General features: G+C 36.7%; 1 protein-coding gene across 3 annotated transcripts in view; it reads right to left on the bottom strand.

Moving 5' to 3' along the window:
- Positions 1 to 16,918, bottom strand: part of CNTN6 (contactin 6) — a 253,496-nt gene extending 236,578 nt beyond the window's left edge. Inside the window, exon 1 of one of the 3 annotated variants that reach the window (XM_019755809.3) lies at positions 15,998 to 16,918. The gene's annotated coding sequence lies outside the window, so the exon portion shown is untranslated. The remainder of the gene's footprint in view (positions 1 to 15,997) is intronic. The other 2 variants (XM_019755810.3, XM_019755811.3) reach the window with 2 other exon arrangements.
- Between the last annotated feature and the right edge of the window lie 659 nt (positions 16,919 to 17,577).

The raw sequence follows: 17,577 nt of genomic DNA, 5'->3' as shown, positions 1-17,577 counted from the left end.
TAATAATATATTGGATGGTCATTTCTCTGACTGTCACATGAAAAGTAGCTATCAACTGAATTTCTCTTACCTACTGATACTGTAACACCCAAGAAACTCGATGTTGTTTTATTATTATTCTCATCATTAGTAACCGGAAGGATGTATTTTAGCAAAACAAGCTCCAAAAAAAAATCTACGTGGAAACATTGGTGGTAACCAGAAGTTGTGCTTAAAAAATATATGTCTTTTTTACTATCTTTTCCCCTCTAAATTGTTCTGACATATATAACATCCATTGGTTAGACCTCTAAACAACAATATTTATAACCTGATATAAAAACGAAATTCAAGTCCACAGTGTATTAAAAAGTCATTTAAGAAATAGAAGGAGATTTTCAATAATGAAAAGAAGTCATCTATGTCCTTGACTCTGAGTATACGGGTGTCTGGGAGCCTGCATGACTCTACTTTTTTTCCACCTCAAAGGCCAAAGTCAGCACATACATTCTATATTCTGATCTAGGTTCAAGTTGTAACCAACTCTGCACATACAAGGCACACTGAGGTGAAAATGAATCTAACTGAGATTTCCCATCCATTTTTTTCACTCTCCCGGTCTGTTGTACAGTTTATAATTTTGAAGACTTGGAAGTCCAAAGTTAACCACACACCATGTTCGGAGACATTCTTGTGCCATGTAAGTCTTTGTATATTTTTAATAGAAACACATAAAGTTGGGGTCGGTCTGCAATGTGCAAAGTAGGAAACTTGAAGACCCTTTCAGAATTTTATTTTCCCTGTAACTATTGACCCAGTGATTGTTTCATTCATTTAATGCTCCATAACTAACCACCTCAAAAAGTGCTTCTTAAAACAATTCAGTATTTTCAAAGTTCTGTGAGTTCACAGGACAGTTCTTTGGGTCTGTGTAATGTCACCTGGGGACACTCACATCACACCTAGACTGGAAGATCCGAGAAAGCCTCTCGTGCACACGTTGGCCCAGACTCTTAGCTGTGGAGCCTGTTTCTCTCCAAGCAGTTGCTCTTTTTGTGGCATCTCACCTTCCAGGGACATTAGAACCCTCTCTTTCTAGCAGGTACCATGAGCTCTGTATGGCACGATGCCCAGGTGCCAAGAAAGCGAAAGAGGACACTCCTGTCTCTAAAGGACTAAGGCTCGGCATAGTTTCACTCCTACTTTTGGTCAAAACAAGTCATGAGTCCAGAGCAGAGTCAAACGGAAGGAACCTGACACCCTTGAAGGAAGGCGTAGCCTGTATGTCCGGGGAGCGAGGGGCTGGTGATGACCATCTTGACCGATTCTCTACCAGTGAGAATCTTGCATGTCTGTGTATATTTTTAATAAAGTTTTAGCTTAGAATGGGAACATTAGAACTCATTATTCTTAAAACATAAAGGTTTAGGGAAATATTCAGGAGTAATTTTTAGAAGGATGTATTATTTTGTGATTTCATTGTTCTATATTGTTATTTGATATACTTTCCAAACTTTCCATTTTGGACCTATACTTTTAAAATTAGTAAACTGTTCTTTTATGTATGTATTTATTTATTTATTTATTTATTTATTTATTTATTTATTTTTAATGTTTCAATTGACGATTGTGTGAAAAAGTTACCATGTGGACCAAACAACAGTTCAGAATTTGAGAAATTTAAAACAAGTTTCTCCTTGTTTTCAAGGGCAAAGAGCCCCCAGATAGGTGGCTAATCCTCCCCACCCTCCTACCCCCACCTACGTCACTTCCTGACGTCCATCCCGTCAGACGCCAGACATGTGAATAATGAAGATGAGGTGTCTGACACTGTGGATGGATGGCTGCTTCATTACCTTCATTCCTAGTCATCTTCCATCGCTCCTCTTGGGAAGGAAGCTCAAGGACATAGCATGAGCTGCAGGCCCTTCTCGTCAGGTTCTAACCTACCTGTCCTGGCTCCACTGGCACCTGGGCCTCTGACACACCTGCACCTCCCCGTTGCCTGTTCAGTCTTCCATTCTTCCCATGGCCCTTCCTTCTCTGTGAGTATTTTCCTCTCCCGACCAGCTAGTCATCTGTCACCACTCCCCCGTGGAAGGCTTCACTGGCCTTCCTGATCGGGTCATTTTCTGTTCTTATAGTATCTGGAGCTGCTGTTCCACGTACTTAGCACAGGTGATATTTTATGTGGTGATTTAATTGAAATATATCTCCTCGAAAAGCTCTAAGACTCATGAGGACAAGGCTCACCTCTCTAAGCCCAGATGCTCCAGAATCTCGGCCAAGGTGGGTAGACACCCACAGGAATAGCTTCCGAGTGAATGAATCATGCACGAGTGAAAGTGCAATGAATGCGAGGGCTGCTTAGTGCTGAGCAGACTATAAAGTCAATCATTCTCTATATTCATTCCTTACTAGGCACGGAGAGTGAAAACGCATCCCCATGAAACAAAACAAAAGACTGACGTGAGTGAGATTGCTCTACACAACCGAAGGAGCCGTATTAGTGAGCAAAGGGACAGGCGGAATATTTCTGGTTGGCAAATCTCGTTGTTACTCCTAATATTTCTCACTTTCCCCTTTTCAGGTACATAAGAAATTTCACTTGTTCACTCCTTTGAGCGATGTGCTTTTCCCAATGTAATGTGAGTTTAAATATGTATCACTTCTAGGTGGAGGCATTTCATTGTCACTGCGAGACTCTAGAACATTCTTTTCTAAAATTGAGGAAGAACATGCTTGTGTGAAATTGTAACACTGAGCTTTTTCATGGAGGAGAACTTCCTCAGAGATGTACACAGAGAAATCTTTGTTGATTCAAACTCCTAAGATTTAGGGGCTGTTCCCATGCACTGTTGGTGGGAATGAGAATTGGTACAGCCACCTTGGACAAGAGTATGAAGGTTCCTCAAAAAATTAAAGATACAAATACCATAGCATCCAGCTATTTCATTTCTGGATAAATATCTGAAGGAAATTAAATCATTATTTCCACCCCCATATTCATAACAGCATTATTTACAATGGGCAAGACATGGAAACAACCTAAGTGTCCATTATTGGATGAATGGATAAAAAAGAAGGAAATCCTGCCATTTGCAACAGCATGGATGGAATTTGAAGGCTGAGTGAAGTCAGACAGAGAAAGACAAACACTGTAGAATCTCATTTACATGTGGAACCAAAAACAAAACAAGCATGTAGAAAGAGAGAGAAGATTGGTGTTTGGCAGGGGCAGAGGTGGGGGAAATGGGCGGAAGTGGTCAGAGGGTACAAACTTCCAGTTATGAGATGAATGAGTTCTGGGAATGTAATTATAGCGTGGTGAGTATAATTAACAACACTGTTATATAACAGTGAAAGATGCTAAGAGAGCAGGTCTTAAAAGCTCTCACCATAAAAAAAGTTAACTATGTGAGATGACAGATGCATTAACTAATGTTATTATGGTAATCATTTTGCAATATATATATATATCAAACCATTATGTTATATACCTTAAACTTGCATAATGTCAGATGTCAATTATATCTAAAGAAAGCCAGGAAAAAAATGTGAGTGCACTCAGCAACATGCATACAACGATGTTTGATTCCTCATTTGTGTCTGTGCTGTCTCTACTTAAAGTAGATTATATTGATATTTCCTGAAAATAAATCACGGAATAAAATTAGCAGGAGCTCTTGCTTAAAGAAAAAAAAAATAGGGGTTGTTTGTTACTGCAACATAACCTGTTTTATAAGTGCCATGATTCTAAACTAAAAGTAAAACATGTTTATCTGATGGCTTTTGTCTTTATTATTACATACGCCAAGCAAAGTGTGAATGTATTCAGTCTAAATCAAACAAAAATTCATTCCTAAAATGCTGTTTGGCAAAGCCAAATACCTCACTTCTTTATTTTCCTCCAGGGTAAAATAGCATCATATACGAACAGAAGTGCTACAAAGTTAAATGCAGGTGAACACAATAATAGGAACTTCTGAGCAGTAGAGAAACAAGTCATGTACTTCCATTCTCTGAGATTTCTGAAGAAGAAATTCTCACACACCGTGCACATACACTATCTGTCCTTACTTTATAAATTGTTTCTGAATCCAGAGATGCTTAAAGAGACAGGTTTTACCATCAGACCTACTTCCTGTTACCATTTCTGTATACATTTTTGATTTGTCCTATTGGCCAAATCCCAGAAACACCCACAGAATAAATCTCCAAAGACAGGTCAGATACAATTTGTAATGATGTAATAAATAACTACTTAAATTTCCTGATTGCTTCATCATGGAGTGGATTACCGTGTTTGCCAAGGGCAGAGACATAAATTTAAGTTTCACATGAATTACAATCTTAATATGCACTATTTTTACACCCTTAGATTTAGGTGACATTCTAATAGAATGCTTGGAATGGGCACAGATGTAATTAAATTTATGTTTCTCTAGTATATTTAAAAACGGCATTCATGAAGCAAGCATTTACTGAGCACTAATCACATGCCAGAACCAGCTCCATTAGGTGCTGGAACTAAAACTTGAAAGCAGCCTCTGACCTTAGGTAACTTCAAACTTATTACTTTAGACTCATTTACATTAATAAGCTGGTGGACAAGCTCAGTCCAATACTGATTTAATAGCAATGATACTGAGAACACTCATTGTATATCACCTAGACTTATAAAAGTATATCTGGAAACATTAACTCATTCAGTTTTCATGTCATGCTCTGAATTTGTGGAAGCCAAGCCAGGTATTGACTCTACTGCATACATATGGAAACTGAGGTTCAGATAGTATTTCCTACATTGTGTTTCCCCGAAAATAAGACCTAGCTGGACCATCAGTTCTAAGGTGTCTTTTGGAACAAAAATTAATATAAGACCCGGTCTTATATTATATTATATTATATTATGCCCATTCTTATATTATAGTAATATAAGACTGGGTCTTATATTACTATTTTACTATAATATAAGTACTATTTTAATATAATATATAGTAAAATAAGACCCGGTCTTATTTCACTATAATATAAGATTGGGTCTTACATAATGTAATATAATATAAGACCCAAACTTATGTTAATTTTTGCTCTAAAAGATGCATTAGAGCTGATTGTCCGGCTAGGTCTTATTTTGGGGGAAACACGGCATTTTACCAGGTTTCGCGCTTCAATGCAATGGGATAAATATAGTATAAACTTGGAACAAAGTTTTAGATGTATGAAAATTAAGGGTCATCTCCATGATGTATGATGAACTTCTTGAGCATAAGAATATGTAAAATCCCAGTGGGAAAACTGCCAAAGGGTATGGGCTGACCTTAACAAAAGAAGCAGACACAAAGGTTCCAAACACCTACGAAATATACAGCCCACATTTATGGAAAAACCGGTGATTTCTAGCAATACTAGAATAGAGTTTGTGTATTTGTTTTGCTAATCAATGGGAGAACATTTACAATGAATACCAATTACAATTAAAACACTCCAGTTAATGGAATCTTTACAAGTGTTTGGGTAATGGGAATTCATCTGCCTGGAAATATGGTGGGAGTTGTCTTTCTAGAGAACAATTCAGTAACAGACACACTGACATATTTAATATAGCCTATATCATTTGACATTGAAATTGTAATACTAGGAAGTGATTTTTAAGAAATAATCAGAGACATGTGAAAGATTCAGATACAAGTATATATACATCTTAACATTTTTCTTAAGCAGTAAATAGTTGGAAAAGCTAAATTTCTGATTATAGATTATTGGTTTGAGTAAATTTATGGCTCACTCAGCTGGTGGAATAGCTTTCGATTTTAGGAGAATATTTGTAATATTTGAAAATTAACAAAAACAGGTTATAAAACGTAACTTACAGATTTGCCCCAAAGTTGTATGTTACACACACACACACACACACACACACGATGACTGAAAGGATGCCATATCTTGAGTGACAAGATAATCCATAATGTATATTTTTCTGCATTTTCCAAAGTTTCAATACTAAATGTATCTAACTTTTATAATCAGAAAAAGGGATTAAAATAAATAATACTCTATTTGCTTTTTATTTCTGTCACTTGCGATAGAGTAATTTACCAAAATTATTTAAGAATTTGGTGTAGTTTGCAAATTTTGAAAAGATTTCATCATCTTTGTGAGACCACAAGTACCATTTCCTTGATGAAAATTAATAACATTCAGATAAAGGAGTTGGGACATGTGTTCAGAAAATTATGTGGATTTGTGTATGGTATGAGATACTATTTTTTGTTAATCCACTCTTTTTCAGGGAGATTCTGACCCAAAAAGATAGAACTGGAGTGAAATCAGCAAAGAGACAGCTTCCCCCACAAAAATTCCCCACTTCTTGACAGGAAACACACAGGAGCCTCACTCTCTTGTCTACAGACCATACAGACACAGTTTGCACAAAATAACAAGTTAAAGCTGGAACCTCTGAAAAACACATATACGTATTATAACCACTGTGCTGGTTTGAAGAGAACTCTTGCATACAGTTTTGTGTTAACTTATATATATATATAGGAACGTTAGATTTAGTGTATCTGTCGGTGCCACAGAGCCACAATTCAGCATGTTAGGAATTTGATGACAGCATTAAATGCCTAAAAAACATCTTCATGTTACAATTTAAAAAAAAAATTACCATACATCAATTTTCAAGTAATTGTGCCCTTTTCATCCCAACAAAATGTTAAGGACTTTCTTTAATTTCACCTTATATCAGTGGATAGGAAATTAGCAGCATATCTGACTTCTGACCTTTGCTTTCGTTTCGTGCTCTTTACTGACTGGAGGACTTGGGCAGATGCCAGACAGGGAAATTATGTTCCTTTGCTGAGCATTTGATTCTAACAGGTCTGTTGCTCGTCTGATATTAACAAAGACACTGCACAGTCTCATGCACAGATTGCATGTCCCTTCCGTCGGACAAACGTAAGAGAACCCAAATGAGTTAAACTTTGAAATAATATTCAAATAAAAGCATTGGAAACAAAATGTCCATTTTAGCTTCTTAGATACAATAGTAATAAATTACTAGGAACTTTGAAAAATAGCTTGTTTGAGCCTCTCCTTCCTGCCTTAAAAAGGGACAAAAAGAAAAAAAGAAGCTTTTTAAAATGCCATCCAGTATGATTACTTTCACTCAGCAGAGGCCATCTAAAGGAAAAGTGGTCTGGTTAGCACTCACCTCTACTGTGTCGTTAGGAACTGCTGTGCTAACAAATATTTTGAACAACTGCCTCTACATTTTAAGAATTTGCACACCATTAAACATAAAGACTTAATACAGCCACCACTCCCCAAGAATATATAAACTATTAACACCCACCAGCCAGCTTTTCTAACTAAATTCTAGTGTTCTCTGGCATAATCTTTCATTGGATGAATCCGTCCCAAGCACTTTAGTAAGTTAAATCAATATTTGTGGGTCATAGTCTGAAAACATTTATTTGTAAAGATATATATACCCCAATGTTCATTGCAGCATTATTTACACAGTGGCCAAGACATGGAAACAACCAAAGGGTCCTTTGACAGATGATTGGATAAAGAAGATGTGGTAGGGCAGCCGGGCAGTTTAGTTGGTTAGAGCGCAAGCTCTGAACAACAGGGTTGCCCGTTCGATTCCCACATGGGCCAGTGAACTGCGCCCTCCACAACTAAAATGAAGACAATGAGCTGCCATGAGCTGCCGGAGGGGTGGCCGGATGGCTCTGTTGGTTAGAACGCGAACTCTTAACAGCAAGATTGCTATTTCGATTCCCACATGGGATGGTGGGCTGCACCCTCTGCAACTAAGATTGAAAACAGTGACTGGATTTGGAGTTGAGTTGCGCCCTCCACAACTAGATTGAAGGACAATGACTTGGAGCTGATGGACCCTAGAAAAAAGACACTGTTCCCCAATATTCCCCAATATAAATAAGTAAGTAAATAAATAAATAAATTTTAAAAATTGTTAAAATAAGAGAAGATGTGGTATAGATATATACAATGGAATACTATTCTGCCACAAGTAAAGATGAAATACTGCCATTTGTGACAACATAGATGGATCTTGAGATTATAATGCTAAGCAAAATAAGTCAGAAAGAAAAAGTCAAGAACCATATGACTTCACTCATATGTGGGATATAAAACTGAAAGCAAAAGACAAAGAAAGAAAGAAACAAAAATTCATAGACATAGACAACAGTTTAGTGGTTACCAGCGGGCAAGGCAGGGAGGGGAAAGTAGAAGAGGGTAAAGGGGTCAAATACATGGTGATGGAAGAACTGACTCTGGGTGGTAAACACACAATGCAATATATAGATGATGTATTATAGAAATGTACACTTGAAACCTATATAAATTTACTAAACAATGTCACCCCAATAAATTTAATAAGTAAATTAAATAAAAAATAAAATAAATTAATATTTGTGGAACCAGTGGAAAGACAGATACAATTGGCTTTAATCATTTATTAGCTGATGTGATATTCTAGTGAATTACTTAAAATTAAGAAAAGGAACCATATTTAATTTCTGTGAAAAATCTATTTTTAAACCTCCAAATTTACTTCTGGTTCAAGATTTTGGAATAAGTGTATGTCTCCACCCTTCAAGCACCATTGATCCAATAGAAAACATACCAAAGAATTACGAAGAAATCATAAGAGTACCAGAAAAAAAAAAAAAAACACACAAAAAAAACCCAGCTAGTAAGGATGTTTGATGACTTCCTAAAAGATGAAAAGCAGATGGGGAAATTCCAGTCAACAAGGATGTTTGATACTATGCAATATAGTGGAGGACATCTCCATTGGACACATGAAACGCTATGGAAGCATAGAAAACCTTTAGGAAATATACAAAACCAAAGTGGTAAATGAGAAAGTTAAATGTTCAGAGGCCCTAAAAGGGAGAGAAACTCAAAGTTAGCCTGGTGAGAAGGTGGTAAAGCTGCAATGCACCAAAGAAAAGCGGACCCTGCATGAAACAGGGGGGCTGTAAGAATCTTGCTTATCTGGTGGACAGTCTCCAAGAGGTAGCTGGCGCACCAAGCTTGGTTGTAGGGCCCAAATTCATTCCATCGGTATGGTGAGGTAAATTTGCACAAAAAATTAACATAGAAACTTGTCTAAAGCAGGAAAATAATCGAGCCCCTTTAGAGGCAAAAGTGAAGCAATGTCACAGATAAGCTGGTCACTCCTGGTCACTCACCCACAACTCAGATAATGCTGGTCACTCCTGGAAAGCAACATTGGCTGATGGTGGATTTGTCATAAAAGGAAATCATAAACACCAGGAAGAATGAATCACCATGAGGGAGATCCAGCAGACATAAGTACTAGAGTAATCCATCCCTAAAATCCAAAAATAGTCAGACCGTCAAAATTCAACATGAAAGTAAGCTTACTTTTTTTTTTTTTTTTGAAGAGCTAAAGGATGTAAGAGAAAGTGTTAGATACAAACAAAATAGGAAGATAATTTTTGAAAAGAAACAATAGAAATTACAGAAATTAAAATATTTTCTGAAAAGAAAAATAAGTGTAAGAAGTACAGATCAGAGGAACTCACACTGAATGCATCTCAAAAAAGGCTGATTTAAAAAATGTATAAAACAAGTCAAAGATAGAAGAGTAGCAGCAAACTCAAATACTTAATGATCACCCTGAAGATAAAATAAAGATATGGAAAGGAGGCAAGATTAAATATAAAGTAGCAGATAACTTTCCATAATTGAAGAAAGATAGATTTAGGAGCTTGTAGAGGCCTAAATGGGAAAAATTCGCACCTATATACATTGTAGTGAACCCAAAGAAATCAATTCAAAGAGAAATTCTTAAAATTTACCAGAATAAAAGACAAATATATCTTCAAAAACATTATCACTAGACTATGTGCAGTCATTTCATGGGCAAATTATATTGCAGAAATCACGGAACAGAATATGCAAAACATATTGAAAGAAAAATATTGCTCAACATGGAGTTCTATAGCCAACTATATGATTGTTTTAGAATGTAAGTAAAATAAGTAATTTTAAGACAGTTTAATATTGTTTCTAGAATGACCTTTAATGGTCTTCAGTGCACAGGACAGAAACCCGCAAGATATGTGTATGTAGCCAAAAATAAAAAGTAAAAGTAAATAAAGAACTCAGAAAAATATGTCATAAATATAGATAAATATTAACAAAAAATAGTGGGAGAGGTTTGGAAATAAAGTGAGAATTAAATTGTAGAAACATAGGCACTGAGAGAAATATCTTGAAGGAAATTTAAACAAGTCATTGTCCTATTTGTGAAAAGGACAGATATATTATCTTTAGCTTTATTTAAAAATATGAAGTTATACTTTATGTTAAAATATCTCTGTTCAGTAAAATGTAATAAAGTATATAATTTTTAAGCTAGTAAAAGTTGGGGGAAAGTGAATAAAGAATGCCTGATGAGTCCAATAAAGGCAGTAAACAAGAAGTACAATAAAATAAATGGATGAAAATGTCTTTGGGAAATGGGACTGGAAATGTGAGGGAAGATATTCGTCTTTTATTTTAGTATCATTCCCATAGTTTCAAATTTTATTGTTATTTCCAGGTGCATGCATTACTTTTTCAGCACATTAAAACTCTAATTTAAAAAATAGAAAACCTCAGTAACAATAGGAAAGAAGCGCATAAGCATTTTGTGATGCTTTTCTATGTTGAAAGGACTTGTAGCTTATTTTTTCTTGTTTTTCTGTGCTTTGATTTTATAATCAGCAAATTAAATAAACCCCTTTTCTTGAGCAGGTCTAGTTGCTTGGTGCTGCAGAAACGGATGTTTATTTTTAAGCTGTATGGACCCGAAGACCAACATCTGTAAATCATCTTGCAATGTTCCCTGAGCTCCATTTTCATGTCTAATTATGAGTTACACCTCTAAGTTTAATTCTCTACTAGACACCCAATATAACTAATTAGATGATGATTATAATTTTCATTATTTTCATTGTTTTCTATTAGTTTTTCCCAATTGATCCCTAGGCTCACAGACAAACATAGTGTGAATTACAAGTAATAATACTAATATAAAAATGATTAAATAGCTAATACAAAGAGTGCTTATTAATTTCAAGGCGTTCTTCTAAGGTATTTTCACATATTAACCTATTGAATCCTTTGGCTAATACTATGAAGTCAATGCTACTATTACCTCCATTATGGTTGGGGAAACCGAGGCACAGAGAAGCGAAGTCATGTGCTTAAGACCACAGAGCTAATGTGTTCTGGACATAGAGAAGGAACCTGTCTCCAGAAACTCACTCTATCACTTCATACACAGAGGATGGACCAGGTTCTACCAGTGAGCCCATTCGTTTTGTGCTTCATAGGATACAGGATTCTTTCATTTCTTCTTTAAACAATCTCAATATCTAAGTAATTTCAATCATTTGTTCTTCTAATTGGAAACCTGTTACATGTAAGTTTTGACCCACCCTACTGCCATAAAATTTTTGATTTATGTTACTAGGACCCAAATTCACTATAAATTACCTTAGGATTCATTGGAAGATAGTTAAGTAGACCACAGATTTTATCTTTAAAGACCAATGGGACCCAAAAGAATGCCTAATGCCTCTGTGTTTCTTTTCTCCAGCATAATTTGTGTTACACCATCACCATAACAAATATTTAATATCAGAATACCTAGTGCACACAAACTCAATTTAACTATAACTGCTCCTGTCAATATGAATAATAGAGAGATTTAATTTTCTAATAAAGTTTCCATTTAAGAAAATTCTGCCAAATTGAAAGAGTTTTACTAAAACTCATTAAATGAAGATATTTTTATTCCTCCTTTGTTCTCCAGAAAAAACACAGAGAAAGAACCAGGTGGTGGTGGCGATGATGGTAGTTGGGTTCAAAAACAAAGCAGAAACCCTCTGCCTTCAATGCAAAGTATGAGTGGACACAACCCCAAACATACTGTGAAGCATACCTCCATTGCTGCCAATGCTAAAACACACGGACTGTTTTGGGGGAGAGGGGAATCAGAGAACATTGAGAAGTTCTTTATGTTTCTCTTACTTTTAGGAGGATAGAGATCACCCCAAACTCGCTAGCTCGCGCTTCCTGCCCTCACACAGGCACAGCCTCCCCCACCACCATCATCTCCCATCACAGTGGTACCTGGTTCTGCTGTTGGACTTCCACTGATGCATCACTCTCCCCACAATCTGTAGTTTATATTGGGCTTCACTCTTGGTGTTGTACATTCTTGGATTCTGACATGTATCTACCATTATAATATCATACAAAACTGTTTCAGTGCCCTAAGAATCCACTGTGCTCTGCCTATTCATCCCTTATGAATATTTTGAAAGCAAAAGAAGATGAAAGGAAAAAATAAAGAAAAATACAGTTGAAAAATATAAATCTCAAGAAGAATCAGCCACAGTTTAGGGAAAGTGCTAAGACAAATACTCTTACATAGATTTAATATCTCTAAAACACCAGCTTTCTGTGCATGTTTAAAAAACGAAATCATAGCTAAAAGAAAATATTGGAGAAAAGGGAAAGAGGGAATAAAGAAATAAAGAGGAAAATAAAACATTACAGAAATGAGAGCTACATTAGAAGCAATAATATTATAATACATATGATTGGAAATCACTGTTAGAGATGTGGAGAAACAGCTTCAGGAAATCAACCAAAGTGAGCTGAAAGTGTAAAATTAAAAAAAAAAAAAAAGAATTGGATAATATGATAGATGTATAAGATAGACAAATGAGATCCAACATGCCCATAATTGGTGATCTTGAAAGGAAAAGGAAAAACAATATAGCGACAATCTCCCCACCCCCTAAAAAAAAATCAAATATATAGTGTAAGAAAATTTTGGAAATAAAACAATCTTGAATCAATGGGGTATACCATATTCAGGAAAAGTTGGTGAAGACTGACCAACTCCACCCATATTCTGGCAAAACAATGAAGAATCATGTGGACACCCATCAGAAAACAAGCAAGCTGTATCCAAGGACAGAAACTCCAGACATCTCTAAACACCGGTGCACAGCAATATTCAATATGGAAAGGGTTCCCAGCATTGTTAACAAATGTTTAAAGGGAAAAGTTAGTTTGATTCAGAAAGATAACTTGTCTTCCATGTATAAGGCCAAAGAAAGAAATGGTCTGTGTAAATCACAGAAAACACAGCATCTATGACTGTTTCTTTGGTGAAGGGGTACTACTTAGTGAAATTCAAACTAAAGCATATAGGAATGGTGAACTGAGTAATAAAAGCCTGTTGGTATGAACCGAACACTTTCAAATTTGAAATAAGTCTAAAGCAAGACTGTGGGAATTAAGCCAGAATACAAGTACTATAAATCTCAGTGCAAAACTGATAATATAATTAAAATTCAGGTGGTGAGTGTAAGGCAGATAATCATAAAGTACATGTACTAATTTAACCAAAAACAACAAAATAACAAGACAAACAAATGAGAAACAGAAACTCATAGACACAGACAATAGTTTAGTAGTTACCAGAGGGTAAAGGGGGTGGGGACTGGGAGATCAGGGTAAGGGGGATCAAATATATGGTGATGGAAGGAGAACTGACTCTGGGTGGTGAACACACAATGGGATTTATAGATGATGTAATACAGAATTGTACACCTGAAATCTATGTAATTTTACTAACAATTGTCACCCCAATAAATTTAAAAAACAAACAAACAAATAAACCTATGAAAAATTTGCAAAAAAAAAGAGAAATAGTTTAATGTTTAAACATGCATCCTAAAAATGATTTCAAACTATTCATATTTTTATAATTGTTCTTAGCTCTAGAGTTATTTTTTCTAAAACTAATGTCTCCTTTGGAAAGAAATGAATACCTGAAATTTAACAATTTATTCAGTTTTACATCAGCTCTTTTTTTTCCTGTTTAATCCTAATCTAAAATTAAATTCAATACTTTTTTTTAAAAGAGTAAGGTAAGTTTGCATTATTTTAAAAGATCATCTATCTATTATTGATCATATTATCTAAATACTTCTTATTTGTGAAAAACTAGAAAAATGTGTGGTAAGAAACCATTCTTATTAAATTTCTCTCTCATTCTCTCTCTCTCTCTCTGTCTCTCTGTCTCTCTCTCTCTCTCTCACACACATACACACACACACACACATACACCACACAAATACAAACATACACACACATTTTGTTATTTGAATTTAGTCACAGCATGTCTCCAATGATAGTCTCCAAATTTCATGATTGTTATTTATGGGTGATGAGATTTCTTTGTTGAAGTTTTATGTTTAGCTTGAGTTATATCTGATGTTACTGTATTCTAATTAATGTGATGTTAAAATAAATACATAGGTGAAAAAATAAGCAAATACTTCATAAACCTCTTCATTCCACTAAAAGAATTAAAAGGGTACAAATGTACTTTTATACTACTGTTTTTATTTATCAAAAAACCCAAAAGTATGCAAATAACTTAATATATACTTTACATTCTTTTCACAAGATGTTTTTTTTTTCCTAAGCTTAGACCAAATATATAATAATTTTCTAAATGACAAAGTGAATTTGTTTTCATTAAGGAAAATTACATGGGAAATTCTGAAAAAAAACAAGCAAACAAACAAACAGAAAAACTATTCTGGCACTTCACTAGAAATGTTCAAAGGGAGGAATGCAATGCAGTGGTTTATAAACGATGGGCTTTTTTTTGCTAACATGTGATAAGTCATGCATTTATATAACCTAATAGAAAGCTTTGTGTAAAGATTTGGAGATTTATATATTGGAAATCTTTGGACTGCAGCGCCATGATTATTGCTATAAAAAATCAGCGAAGCACCAAAGATGAAATGACTCTTTATTTCTGTTTGTTATACAGATCGTGTTAGTATTTTTGTGTGTACATTTGCTTTGTAAAGTTGTGTAAGTTTACACAGGTGTAAAGGGGGAAGGACAGGACAGAGTGTACTGAAATACCTTCTTTCTTATAAAATACAATGCATGTAAATTGATGAAACCTTTAACACCTACAATAAAAAAAGATGAGAAACAAACCCATCAGATAAATGAAAATTGCCCAAAAGAAGCAATTCCACGTTTAACATATGGCTTCTTCTTCTACAGAGATCTTTGAAAAGCATTGTCACTGTGGATAAAATGATGAATGCCTCATTTTCCAAATTGGTTCTGTGCCATTCTCCTGTTCTCCCTGTTTGTCTCTCAGTATAACTTCTATTTAGTCATTCTGTGAATGTTTCTCAAAGGACATGTCAGGACGCTGATTATTTAAACCTAAGTAGTTTTCAACTGGAAAAGCAAGAACTATGAATTGCAACTTCCTCCAAACCCCCAATGTTGACAATATCCTCTGAACATAATGGGTCATACGTGGCTAATCTCAGAGCTCTTAAAAGTTTGTTCCCAAGTCATCAACTTCTGAAACTTTTCATAAAGTGTTATCCATACCTTAATACTGACAAGCTTAACTATTGTCAATGGAGACACTAGCCGCTCTTATTTAGTAGATGAGGAAGAAGCATATGAGATGAAATCGGGTGAGCTCATGTGACCTCCAGTCTTTCCTGCCCTAACCAAAACCCTCCCCCAGGAAACTTTATAACCATTCCTTTAAATCATCCCTTGGACACTGCAAACCCCACCCCTGGAGCCCTTGATGAAAAACATTTAGCAATCCCATTTTCCCATTTGCCTTTACAGAACTGGCGTGAAGCCCTCTGAAACTCCCAGAATTAGCACTGTCATCCCGTCTTGCCATTAGTTTTACTGCAGCAAAGAGGAGAGAAACCCAAAACAATACACCTGTCCTCTCTCTCGCTCTGGTTTGCCCTAACCCCCCCCGGAATGCTGGCTCAATACATTTTCTCTCACAAGGAATACATGCATTTCAAGCATCAGCATCACAGAAACAGAGCTTAAGTAAAGCGGAGACTGCTCCCCCAACCCCACCTTCTACCTGTTATGCTGATAGGAAGACCTGGGAAAGCAGAATTGCTGCAGCCTGCCGGGGACACTCTCACTGCTGCAGACAGCACAGCTTTGTCCTTACACATCTTCCCCGGGAAATGTCCCCGGATCCTGACGGCTTTTCTGCAGAACCCAGTCTCCAGCTCTCAGCCAGTCACGCCGTGCATCCAGGCAGACCCAGCCGCCTGGAATGTCCGTGCAGCTGGGAGATAATAATGGGACTCTCTCCCGCGGGGCCGCAGCCTTTCCCCAGCGAGTAGTGCGTGCTCTTCTCTGTTCTTAAGCCCCAGACACGCTGCTCTCCTGCTGCATTCCTGATGGAACCCAGACAATTCCTTCTGGAGGCTCATGTGCCACGCTCCCGCCTGGAATACTCACAAGGAAAACTCTGCCTCCATGGAGAAGCCAGCCCCATCTTCCTCATCCTTCCCAGAATGGGAGAGAGCCGGGAGCGGCTGCCATTCCAGTGGCATGACAGATGAAATTCACCCCTCCCTGTCTCTGACTAGAGATAGTCACTTCTGTTGGGTCATCAGAAAATCTCTCTTATTGAAAACTGGGTCAGGCTAACTACTTACTAGGTTTCCACCAGGCAAGGAAGTCATTTTTTTCCTTCCCTGGGTTTCACTGCATTGTCATTTGCAAGCAGAGATGAAGCCGCCCAAGGATGTGCTCTGATTTCCCCGAGATTGGAACTTAAGCTTTCTGAAGCATGGCAGCCGCTTCTGCTACTAGTTAGGGGGGAAAGAAGAGGGAAGCCAAATGCAAGCCTCTTAGGCGCCGCCAGGAACTCCTTTCCCATTCATATTTAAAAATAAGTGCATGAGGCTTCTGAAGGACAGGTAAGTGCAGAAAAAGAGTAGCGGCTGACAAGTCCAAGAAGTATGGTGCTCTCCCAAGACACGGATTTATTGTCTCCAGAGGCCGAGAGCAAGTGTGTGTGTTTGCAGAACTGCTCTGTAAAAAAATGAGTGCTGTCTGTACTTCACACCCAGCCCTCCAACCAAACTTTTTGATACACTTGGGTTTTGTCATAGGTTTCTAAGAGGCTAACTGCTCTTTGAATAAAAGCTGGGAAATAGGAAAGGCACCTGAGAGTACAGGAAGACACTGCCACATGCAAAACATGGCTCCAACACGAGAGCACAATGATCCCTTGGACTTACTTTCACGTTGTCATAAAAGGAAATTTTACATTCAGTGTCTTCCAGTAAATTGGTACTGGGAAAATGAAATCCACAAATCAAACATGGATAAGTCAAAAGGTATCTTTAGGACTCAGTTTGCTTTGATCTGATGAGCTAGACTCTTTCTGTGGCTACGTTTTATGACAACATTCTGTGGTTTGTGTGATTGCATTCTTCCGTAACCATCAGTCACCCAGCTCCTTTCTCCATCAGGTCTAACCACCATCCTATGAGGATTGAATTTAGAGACGAGTTGATGCTTCTTAACACCAGGCAAACTCAAAACCAGCTATACTGTTCTCCCTTCAAACTCATGAGGAGGGAAACTAGGTAGGTTAATTTACAGCGATGATGCTCATCTTAACTGAACGCCTGAATTTCT

The sequence above is a fragment of the Rhinolophus sinicus genome, chromosome 5, assembly GCF_057876585.1.
Source record: "Rhinolophus sinicus isolate RSI-liver-muscle chromosome 5, RSI-T2T, whole genome shotgun sequence".
In the NCBI taxonomy this organism is placed as follows: Eukaryota; Metazoa; Chordata; class Mammalia; order Chiroptera; family Rhinolophidae; genus Rhinolophus; species Rhinolophus sinicus.
Note: the sequence above shows the minus strand (reverse complement) of the source record. Positions and strands in the feature narration are given on the sequence as shown.